The following is a 12821-nucleotide window of genomic DNA, read 5'->3' as shown; positions in this document are numbered from 1 at the left end:
CCCACATTCTTGCTGGTCAGATACCAGGTGCCAAGAAGCAAGGGATCCTATAAGAATTTCACTTTCGTGCTGCTGAGGACAAAGGGGTCATTTAAAAATTTCACAATCATGAGCAGGCTCAACACTTAGTTTGAAGCACGGAGCCTGATTAATTGGGTTGTCACTTCCAACAGTTCTGAGCTTTGGCCTTTCCACTTGCCAGAAAGAAGAAAAAAAGAAAGCAACATTCCTGTACTTAATTTTCACAACCTTGAACCAACAGAATGTGACAAAGACTGGCTATGTCTCAACCATGAGTTTCTTCTCCCTATAATACTTAACTTCACTGGTTCTTTTCAGTTGTCAAATGGAGGTAACGTGTAAAACTAATGCACGAAGCCACTCCTATACATATGCCCCAAATACAACACACACACACACACACACACACACACTCTTGAGATAGATGCAGAGGCACACAAACTTTCACAAATCACATACACACTGCTTTCTGGAATAAGAATGTAGTTCTTATTCTTTGTTAGTCTCTTTTGGGATTTTTAGTCGAGAGAGTTTTAGCTTCCATTTTATGTTTGCATTAGTCTTCTTATTTTATATTTGACTATTAATATTTATAATTATGGAATGGCAACTGGTGTCTAACGAGTGCTTACCATGTGCGAAGCTCTTTGTATGCAACACTATTTCCACAAACTCTAGGAGATCAAAATCATTGTTATTATTGCAACTTTATAGATGAAAAAATCAAAGCCTAGGGACCAAATCACTCACCTAAAGACACAGGGTTTAAACTGATTCTCAAATCAAAACATGTCTGATCCCGAATCCCAAGCTCTTGGCTACCCTTTTCTACTCCTTGTCACACTAATGCCCAAATTTAGCAACTCGATCCATCAAAATCTTTTTAAAGCTAAAAGATGTTGAAGCCCTAATCAGGCAGTAACTATTAAGCATTTGTTGTGAATCTTGAATGGGGTGACCTCCTAGGTATGAAGCAAAGAGATGGTAGAATCCATTCTCAGTCTAAAAGAAGGAAGGGGCAGTATATTACGGGTTGAGCTGTATGACCCAGGTCCCTATGCTCACAAGAGCAGCAATTTGATATTTAACCATCCCAGAGTTTTATCTCTCGTGTTCAGTCGCTCAGTTACGTCTGACTCTTTGTGACCCCATGGACTGTAGCCTACCAGGCTCCTCTGTCCATAGGATTTCCCAGGCAAGATAATCAGAGTAGGTTGGATCTTTGCAACCGAGGGATCAAATCCTTATCTCCTGCATCTCCTGCATTGGCAGGCAGATTCTTTACCACTGTGCCACCTGGGAAGCCAAGTTTTATCCTATATTAAGCCTTTTGGGAAACTATCATTCCTTCTTTTGTCAAATGGTGTTAAAATTTTGTCCAAGGCCCTGCCTGCCTAACTGGGCAGAGAGGACTGTCCAGCTCCCTAGCAGCTCACCCCTGGGGAATTTTGATCCTGTCTCAGAGTCATTCCTGGAGGGGGAGGTGCAGTTCAACCCCAATTAAGGCAGTGCTGGGAGTGACAAGTAAATGAGCGCTGGGCTACTCCAGCTCTGCTGCCCTTTCAGAAAGTAATCAAGTCAAATTATCTCTGAGAAGAAGCTCAGCTCACGGTTGTGGGGGCGTGCAAATGAAAACCAGATTCAGACGGAGGTTGACTTGAGAAAGCCCAGGAGCTATTTAAGAGAGAGAGAAAGAGAAAAGAAGTATATGCTTTCTCCCTACCCCAGACAAACATGTTTTACTATTTTACTTCACTTCCTCTCTTGTTCCCTTCTCCCTATTTCAGTTTGTTCCCTTCTATGAAGGGAGAGTGCAGAGTGGGCGCTCAGGCATGAATGTGCCTGGGTTCTGGGTGACCTTCCAGCATGATGGGAGGATAGGAAGGAGTTAGGATAATTTGGTTTTGGTCTGACTGTGCAGACTGCAGCTTTTGGTCTAGACTGTGCAGACTGCAGCTTTTGATCCAGACTGAGCAACTTCACTTCCACTTTTCACTTTCATGCATTGGAGAAGGAAATGGCAACCCACTCCAGTATTCTTGCCTGGAGAATCCCAGGGACGGGAGAGCCTGGTGGGCTGCCGTCTATGGGGTCACACAGAGTCGGACACTGCTGAAGCGACTTAGCAACAGGAGCAGCAGGAGCAGGTCACTGGTGGACTCTATAAAATACACATAAAATACACATGAACTTTTCAGGCAATGTTACCCCCCACCCCAGGGTACATTTGGCAATATCTGGATACCTTTTTGATTATCACAACATTGAGGAGCTTTGCTACTGGCATCTGTTGAACAGAGGCCAGGGATGCTACTAAACATCCCGCAACATGCAGGCCGGTCCCCCAAACATAGAATTATTTGGCCCAAAATGTCAGTAGTGCCCAGGTTGAGAAAACTGCGTGAGGAGGGCCTGAATGGAGTCTAGAAGTGAAGAAACAGAAGATCAAGGACAGTTGTCCCTGGGAATTCTCCTCTTTACTGTGCACTTGGCCTCTCTTATGCCCTCATTTGAAACTGGCGGCTGAAGCCACATTAGAGCTGACCTCTCCACTGATGATCTCGTCTCCATGGAGATAAAGCTTTGGTGAGGCCACACTTACCCGTGGGGTCTTTCCCTGGGCTACACTCCTTGTTCTTCCAATTACTCCCGAGAACCATAGTTCCCTCTCTGAACAGAACTAACTGCAAAGAAGTAGCACTCTAACTGGGCACCCACCACATCACCCACTTCTCCCTTCTCCTCCCCACACTTAGTTGTGTGTCCAGGTGAAATCAGGAGGACTTTAAAGAGGAAAAGAAGCCCAAATACGATAGTGTCTATGGAGCGTGTGGATGGAAATGAGAAATCCAATTGCTTTGTCTTAAGGTCACACACCACTGGGCAAGTGGGTCTCTCAATCTAGGCGTTGCTAGTTAGCTTGGTAATAGTGGGCTTTCCTGGTGGCTTGGATGGTAAAGAATCCGCCTGCAATGTGGGAGACAGAGGTTCGATCCCTGGGTTGGGAAGGTCCCCTGGAGAAGGGAATGGAAACACACTCCAGTATTTTTGCCTGGAGAATACCATGGACAGAGGGGCCTGGCAGGCTACAGTCCATGGGGGTCACAAAGGATCGGACACCACTGAGTGACTAACACTTTCACTTTCACTTGGTGAAAGTGGGAAATGTTCACACCAGGCAGTCTGGGGCTGGGGAGTTCAGCGGTGGGACAGGGGTAGCCAGCCTGGTGTTGGTGTCACCATAATGCCCCTTCGTGCCTGATTCAGTTTATCTCCTGACATAAGTCCCTCCATGTGCCTGCCTTTCCTGGTGATTGCTCCCTCTGCATTGCTTCCACTGTCTCTAATAAAATTCATAGCTTCAGCTCATACTCTGTGTATTCTAGGGAGGGGCTGCCCACCATTTTTTTTTCTAATAGAACAGACGCAGTTCAGCTGAGCTGGTTGTTTCTAAGTTCCACAAGGACAGAGAGAGGAAACTGTGGATCTTTGGAGCCCACTCACAGTTTGCAATGATGAAGCGAACTTAGAGGGAAGAAATGGAGCCTGGGCTCTAAGGGAGACGATTCTGCAGGGGGATGTGTGGCAACATCAACAGAGCCTAGCAATCAAATGGCCAGTTACCTGAACTTGATTAGGTGTGTCCGGGAATAGACATTCCAACTCTTAGGGTCCTGCCGGCCTCACACTGAGCTGGGAAACATGGCATCTCATGCCAGACTTTATCAGGGGTCAGTGGGAGGAAGAATGCATAGTTTCACCTTAGAAAGATATAATATGTAGGTGCTAATTCTTACCTTCTTCCTTCTGTTCTTTTTTCCTTAGCTGGTACCCTTTCTCTCTCTCTCTCTCTCACACACACACATATTGCAAAGCCCTAGTTCAAAGGGACTTTCCCTTACCATGGCAAAAATATCATTTCACGTTTCCAAAAATCTCAAATGAGGAAGCTCAGAGGGTGGCTTGAGTCCTGACAGGCTCGAACAAAATGATTTTTGGATGCAGTGAATGTAACTCAATCAGAAGCATGTGGACTATATTTCTCTTAAAATCCACACCGTTTTAAATGAAAGGAAGTGGCATTAGATCAAAGAGACACTAAATTTTGTTCAGCCTCAGCCTCAAGACCGTGGGCACCTTCTTCACCTCGCTTGTTTCCAGTCTTTATAGGGAAAAGGAGGCTCCACCAGACAGTCTCGTGGATTGTCTCTAACTCTGAAAGTCTGCGGCTTTCAGAGCCAGAGTTCATCCCATTCGGATACTATTTCAGCTACTTTTATGGTGAGAATGGGGCTCATGACAGGCCCACAAGGTCCAGACCTGAGACTAGATGTGTTTGGTTGAATCACCCTCATTGGCCTTCGCTCACCACAAAAATAGAAAGAAAAGTGAAAACAAATTAAACTCTCCAACACGCAAGCCATCTGGAACTGAACACTTGTTTCGCTTTGTTTTCAAGGGGGGCAGCAATGATTAGGCAGTTCAGAAGAGCCCCCAGACTTTCTGATGGAGCATCAGGAAATTGCATTGTTTTAAAGGGCTGAGTTATGCTTCATTGAATGAAAAGCACAAGGAGTTGAGGAATTTACACCACATACCACCCCGCAGCCTTTTGTGCAGTTAGCCGCTGCCGGCTGGCAGGGAATAGTGGCCTGAGTGATTGCAAACAGATGCTGGAAAAGTAACAGTGTGGTCAGAACAGATGGACGGACTAATATATGAAACTCCACTTTTATGGGGCCCTTCTTATGGCCTTAGGAGATAAGAAGATTGTGCTCCACTTTGCTGCAGCTATTTTAGACTGGTGGGGGCTCTGATCACATGGATTCTAGTAACAAATGTTAATAAAACTGCAAAAAAGTAGCTGGGGTAAGGGAAACATCAGTTGCAACTCTGGTTGATCAGTTGCAATATCAACACTTCCTTCATTTATTGAAGAAATCTTTGGGGAGTGCCTTTATGTACTAAGCAGTGTGCTAAATGCTGGGGGTGCAACAGGAAATAAAGCAGAACTGTTCCCTGCCCTCAAGGAACTTACAAAGAAGGAATTACAAAACAAACCCTTAAGGGCATAATGCAAAGTTTTCCGATAGGTGCAAAAAGAACCATATCCTGTAACTGTCTTAGGTAACCTCCCACTAAACTGCGGTGTTTTTTTTTTTTTTTAATTGTTGAATAAATGGATGAGGTGAAAGAGGTGAGGTGAAAGAGAGAGGTGAAAGAGTTGGTCAGCATATCAATATAATCCAAATTCTTTCAGATCCTTGCAACCTGACACGCTCTCACCCACAGCACAAACTTCAACTCTTTGGGGACTTCAGTTTCCTCATCTCCATAGTGAAGAGCTGAAGATAATTACTTAGAAGGTGTCTTCCAAACATAATGCTCTATTTGGCTGCTAGCAAATTCCAGGGGCTCTTCTTCCATATTTGAACTTAAAATTTTGTCTTTTTTTTTGGATACTCTTTTTTCTTTCCTAGGTCTCTTTTTTACTTCTCAGAATACTCTTCAATCTCCTTTGCTGGATCATTTTCTCTGGCTCCTTGAAAATGCTGATGTCCAAAATCTCATTTCGGGTATTCGCTCTCCATCTTCTACTTTTCTTTGGTGAGATAATCAATCCCAATACTCCCACTAGTCGATGCCCCCAGAGTATAAGTCCAGACACCAGCTGTATCCTAAACTCAAGACTGATGTTTATAACTCCCCCAGAACCTGTCCATGTGTTGGAGCACACACACCTCACTCTTTGTGATGGGCATGATGGATTGGCACTCAATCTCCATTCGAATTCTCTTCTAGTTTGCTTGTCCGTAGTTCAGAGGCTGGGACCCATATGCAGTATTTTCCTGGTTGCGAATACTGGGTGTCAGTAGAAGAAGTGAAAGTTGCTCAGTCGTGTCTGACTCTTTGCGACCCCATGGACTATACAGTCATGGTGTTCTCCGGGCCAGAATACTGGAGTGGGTAGCCATTCCCTTCTCCAGGGGATCTTCCCAACCCAGGGATTGAACCCAGGTTTCCCGCATTGCAGAACTTGCTCACTATTTGGAAGGTGGGAGAGAGGGAGGGATAGTTTGTAGTTGTTTTCTGATGTTACTGCTGGTAGGTAGGCAATGTGGTGACATTTGGTTTGGTTTTGTTGTTTGTTTTTTTCTACAGTAGCACTGCAGTGAATAACTTCATAGATGTTGACACAGGCATTTTAGGGGAACTACTTAGGCTATACACATGCATTTCAGAAATTCTACTCCTCTGTATACACCCCAAACAAATGCATATGGTTGTTTATCAAAAGTATGTACTAGCATGTTCATAGCAATACCATCTACACTGATTTCAAAAAGGAAACCACCAATTGCTCATCAACAGCAGAATTTAGAGAGAAATTATGGTACATTCATAGGATGGGATATGAACAGCGATTAGAATAAATGATCTTCAACTACACACAGCTATGTAAAGGAATATCACGTTTGTCCCACTTGTAAAAGGAGGCTAATGATAAGTTCTACCTTGTAACAGATAACGCTAAGAATGCATTTAAAGATGTAAAACAGTGGGAGAAAGCGAGGGTGGGGTGTTTCAAGAGAACAGCATCGAAACATGTATATTATCTAGGGTGAAACAGATCACCAGCCCAGGTTGGATGCATGAGACAAGTGCTCGGGCCTGGTGCACTGGGAAGACCCAGAGGGATCGGGTGGAGAGGGAGGTGGGAGGGGGGATCGGGATGGGGAATACATGTGTATCCATGGCTGATTCATGTCAATGTATGACAAAAACCACTACAATATTGTAAAGTAATTAGCCTCCAACTAATAAAAAATAAATAAATAAATAAATAACTATTGAATGTAAAGCAAGCAATAAAAAAAAAAAAAAAAAAGATGTAAAACAGCCAGTAAGATACTTGAAACAGAGTAAGAATTATAGTAGATTTTAGCTATGTGGTTATTATCCCTGATTATCAGAGAGTTCAGGAATGGGGAATAGTGTAAGTCAGTCTTGAAGGAAATGGGGTTTGGAAAGCTAAGTTCAAAAACCTTCAAGGAAGGCTGGACAGCTGCTGGAGAGCCAGGCAACACTTAGGAAGGCACCAGCTGTTCAAAGTAGAAGGCTAAGGGTGTGTGGTGCAGACAGATTAATTTTACCAGTTCCACAGTTTCCCCAGGGCTAGTCTAGGGAAATAAATTGCTGAAGGTCTAAGGTTCCTTCGGAAGTATGTTCATACAAAAACAGTTCTTTGATGACTTTCTTCAAGTGTGAGCTTGAATAATGTGATAGAGGTTAGGTTCTCAAACGGAGTGGTTTCTCCTGGCTTTTATTCCTTGGCTCTGTTCTTGGAATCAGTTCTTCCCTCTAACATTCTCTCCACTTACATACAGGATACCACCCACTCTTGCTTTTTGAAGGAATTTGCTCCCCAAATTAACAGCCTACATTTTCCCTCTCCTCTGAATTATTTTTTTCCATCAACACACAACCTTAATAGTTTCCATCTCAAAAACAAAAATAAGACATCCTCACTCTACTCCTAGTCAAGCCTACAACCCCATCCTGCTTCATTTCTCTCCCTGCTGCTTCAAGTTGCTTCAGTCATGTATGACTCTGTGCGACCCCATAGATGGCAGCCAACCAGGCTCCCCCGTCCCTGGGATTCTCCAGGCAAGAACACTGGAGTGGGTTGCCATTTCCTTCTCCAATGCATGAAAGTGAAAAGTGAAAGTGAAGTCGCTCAGTCGTGTCCGACTGTTTGAGACCCCATGGACTGCAGCCCACCAGGCTCCACCATCCATGGGATTTCCAGGTAGGAGGAGGACAGGAGTGGGGTGCCATTGCCTTCTCCGATTTCTCTCCCTACATCACATCAAAAACCTTCAGATGATTTGTTCCTACGTATACCCACCATTTTCTTAAAATATCTCTACCCATTAACCCGTTCTAATCAAGGTTTCTTCCCACAACTGCATTGAAACTGTTTTTGTCAAGGTCACTAAAGACACTCATCTCACCAAATCCAATGATCAATTCTCTCTCTTCCTCCTTCTTGATTTTTATACAGCATTTGACATGGGACCACCTAGCCTTAAAGAGTTGTTTTCATTTGACTTCAGAAACACACTGCTTCCCTGGATTTATTCCTAGACGGCTATCTATTTCTCTCTGATTTTACTTCTCTGGCTTCTCAGTGCTGGGCTGCTCCAGATCAGTCTCCAGTTCCATTGCTCTTTATATGCATTTTCTCTTTCCCTCCACAGCCTGACTTTTAAACCATCTCTATCGTGATGGATCCCAGAATGACATTTCTAGCCCTAAGTGCTCTCATGAATTCAGAATTGGAAATTTAATCACCTCCTTGACATCTCCATTTGGCTGTCCAATAGGCATATCAAACCAATCTAATAAAAACAAATTTTTCTTTTTTTTCCCCTCTTGTTTATTGTGATATGGTTTCCAAATCCAGAAATGTTACCCTTATCCTCCCTCTGTGTGTGAATGCTCTGTGTCCAGCTCTTTGTGGCCCCATGGATTGCAGCCAACCAGGCTTCTCTGCCCATGGAATTCTCCAGGCAAGAATACTGGAGTGGGTTGCCATTTCCTATTCCAGGGGATCTTCCCAGCCCAGGGATTGAACCTGAATTTCCTGTGTCTCCTGCATTTCAGGCAGATTCTTCACTGCTGAGCCTCCAGGGAAGCCCCATTCTCCCTACAATTCAGGCCAACAACTTTCTCTGATTCTCTGAATTTAATCCATCAGCAAGTGCTGTCAGCTCTCTCTTCGGAGTGTGTTATGTCTCCAACAAATTAGCACCCCTAAGATCTTAGTCCGGGTTGCTCTGTCTCAGCTAGCTCTCTCTGGTCCACCTGACGCTGCTAGGGATTACCTACAGACCTTTCTACATGCAGCAGACATAGCTACTTTTTGAAAAATACTCATTAAAAAAATATCATACATGTTTCTTTCCTTCATATAATCCTTCACTGGCTTCCCTTTATGCCTTAAAGGCAAATTCCTCACCAGGGCGTAGAAGACACTCTATGACCTGCCCATCACCTGTTACTGCCTACTAGTTTTTCCCCCTTTTAAACATTTTGGCAACAACAGGCTTCTGGATTTTCTTGAATATGCCAAATCTATGCCCACCTTGCAGCCTTTGTAATTTTGCTGTTCTGGCTGGTATATTCAGACCTAGTCGTTGCACAGCTACATTCTTCTCTGTAGCAGATTCTTCCCAGGATTCCTTCTAGAGTCCTTTCTTGACCTTATTTAACATCTTCTCCTCCACTCCTGATGCTCTGTTCCTCCTTTCCCCATTATCTGGGTTTTATTAACTTTGTACATACTTACTTTGCTTTGTACGTTCTTTGTACCCGATCAGTATGCATCATTATCTCAAATTGTAATCTGTTTTTAATGGACTATTGTCTTCTTTAGAACATAAACTCCACCATCTTTAAGGATGAGCAGAGGGGAAGAAAAAAGAAACTCTGAAGGCATAATGCAATTTAAAAGATTCAGATCTATCCATGGAGTGAGAGCAAGTATCTTCCATGTAATAATTCCTCAATTATTAGGAAAACAAATTTAAGTTCCCATTCAGATTGGAAATAAACATTCTGCTAATTAGACTATGGCAAGATGGAGGAGAGAAAAGAGAGCTGTTTGGAGAAAACACTATCTATTGTCATCAACTCTTTTTTTTTTAAGCTTTATAGCTTACTATCAGATATTGAATATAGTTCTCTATGCTATATGCTATACAGTATTTGTATATGCTATACAGTTTGGTACTTCCCAAGTGGCGCTTGGTAAAAAATCTGCCTGTCAGTGCCGGAGACATGGGAGATGAGGATTTGATCCCTAGGTCAGGAAGATCCCCTGGAAAAGGGACTGGCTACCCACTCCAGTATTCTTGCCTGGGGAATTCCTTAGACAGAGGAGCTTGGCGGGCTACAGTCCATGAGATGGCAAAGAGTCGGAGACAACTGTGCACGCATGCAAGCAGGACGTTTTTTTAATCTGTTTTATCTAATTTGTATCAGCTAGTGATATTTGGCATCAACTCTTCTTTTAGTTAGATCCCATGATCTCAGCTTAGCAATAGGGTGGAAATCACAAGGTGGGAGAAATGAATCAAGGAATGCCTCTCTTGTTCCAAGCAAGCTCAGGTGTGATAAATTACATGCTGCTTGGAAGCAGGTCCCATTAGACTTCGCCTGGGCACAGGCTTCTGGGGCTTGGACAGGGTCCAGTGGCAATCCATGAGCACCACAAACCTCCCAGACTGTGCTGTTTGCTTGAGCGCAAAGCTGTTTGCTAGCGAACAGGAGGGTGTTTGAAATGGCTGAGTTGTCTGGGGGCTAACTGGCGGCTACTCAGGAAATCTGGGGAGAAAGAAGATGAGAAAGACTAGGAGGAGGACATATGCATGTACTGCCTGAAGGGAGAAAAAGGACAGAGACCCAGACAGGCTCTGATCCCTCGAGGTAAAACCCTATTTGCAAGACATGCGTGGTTTTCAGAATTTACTGGGCATAGACACGTGTAGTATTGGGTTACACCTACTTGTCACCTTCTGCTGTCTACACTGGGAGAGTGCAGATGAGAGACTCAGGAATAAGATTAGGGATGTGGGGTCAAGGGAGGAGAAGTAAGAAAGGCTTGATTCTTCTGTCTCCACGTTGCTCCTTCCTGCTCTAAGTGGTGCAGCAACGAATCTGTTACACCTTATCCAATGAAGTACATATTTATCAAACTGAGCATTGTTCCGAATATTATCCGAGGGCAAATCAAGGAAATCATCAGCATATTCCCTGAAAAAAGGTTTGTGGTAGAGGGAAGGGGGTCTTTACCAACATTCCTACATCCTTTCTTTTCCTTAAGCTTCTAATGGATGTAAATCTGGCCTCAAATAAATGGGAGGAAGAGATGTGGAAGCTTTGCTGCTTAGGTTCCATACCCTGCTCCTGCTTGTTAGTTCCCCTCTCTCGGATGGGTTACTTAAGCCCTCTGTACTTCAGTTTCCTCATATGTAAAGTGTAAGTATTCATTTTGTTAGTGAGTATAAGTTTTTGGAAAAAATACTAGCAAATAGTAAGCATTGTGAGAAGGTTCCCTTGGAGGAGGGCATGGCAACTCACTCCAATATTCTTATCTGGAGAATCCCATGGACAGAGGAGCCTGGCGGGCTACATAGTCCAGGGGGATGCAAAGAGTCAGATATGACTGAAGCAACTTAGCATGCATGCAGGCATGCACAATAAGCAGTGTAAAATGTTCGCTGTGATAGTCATGCTCTCCATCCCTGCCAATATCAAATCAAACCTGGTCCCAAGGCCCCACTCACCAAGGTCCTTCCTTAAGTTGTCAATGCAAATCGTTCTGGTGGCTCTTTCTTCTTTCCATGATGGTACAAAGGTTCAGGGATTATGCAGTCCAGGTGGGGGTGAGCAAGGAAGCACATGGCTGTTAATCCATGCTTGTTCCAGTCATCACCTTTCTGCCACATGATGCCCTTGTGAAGCGGTCAGGGCTCTTCAAGATCACTGGGTACACAGAGATGCTGGTCACAGTCAAGTTCATTACATGGATTCTTACCATGCTTTCAAGGACGTGATGCTCAGTGCCCAGTCTCCACAAGCTCCAGGGAACCGTCTACAAACTGGGGTCCTGGCACCTCCAGGAGGTGTGCCAGGGAAACACAGGGGTTCTCCACCTTACATTCCACAGCCCGATCGCCCCAATAAGCAGAACACCACCTCTGACAAGTCCTCCCTTCCACCAGTATCACAAGTTTACATCCCTTTCCTCTTTGGGAACGTGCATCCCAATCCTCTTTATTAAGTCTAGGATCAAAGCGATAAGTTTCTGTTAACAACCCCATGGGTCTGTGAGAAGCACAGACCTTGGCAACACAAAGTCACCCTCTTGGGACTTCACTAGTGGCTCAGGGGTAAAGAGTCCGCCTGCCCGTGTGGGAGACGTGGGTTTGATCCTGATCTAGGAAGATCCCTCATGCCTTGGAGCAACTAAGCCTGTGTGCTATTGCTCTAAAGCCCAGGAACTGCACTTACTGCAGCCTGCGCCTTAGAGCCCGTGCTGAACAACAGGAGAAACCGCCGCAATGAGAAGCCTGTGCATCACAACCGCCCCTGCTCGCTGCAAAAAGAGAAAGCCCAAGCAACAACAGCCAAAAATAAATAAATAAATAACATTATTATTTTCTTAAAGCTACCCTCTTAAGATATTTTTGCCTTTGCCATTAGACATGGCAGGGGAAAAAAAAAACACTACTTACCAATTCTAAGTCACTAACAGTGGGGAAATTAAATCTTATGCTACTCCTGATGACGCAGTAAAATGTAAACAGAAATACCTTTGAAGTATTCATGCCAAAAATATAGCTTGGGTGTTTGGAGATGGCTGGGACTTGGAGATGACGGAAACAGAGCCTTTTCCTTTGCAGAATGTAGCTTCTTATTATTTTTTTTTAATTGGAGTATAATTGCTTTGCCATGTTGTGCTCGTTTCTGCTGTGTAACATCGAGGATCACCAGCAGGTATGCATATGGCCCCTCCCTCTCAGACCCCCCACCCCCATCCCACCCCTCTAGGTTATCACAGAGCACCGAGCTGAGCCCCCTGCCCTACCCTGCAGGTTCCTACTAACTACTGATAGCGCTTTTACACACGGTAGGGTATATGTCAGACCTAGTCTGCCCATTCATCCCGCTCTCTCCTTCCCCCGTGTTTCCCCATGTCTGTTCCCTACAGCTGCATCTCTATTCGTGCACTG

Source organism: Odocoileus virginianus, chromosome 28, assembly GCF_023699985.2.
Source record: "Odocoileus virginianus isolate 20LAN1187 ecotype Illinois chromosome 28, Ovbor_1.2, whole genome shotgun sequence".
NCBI classification, from domain to species: Eukaryota; Metazoa; Chordata; class Mammalia; order Artiodactyla; family Cervidae; genus Odocoileus; species Odocoileus virginianus.
Note: the sequence above shows the minus strand (reverse complement) of the source record.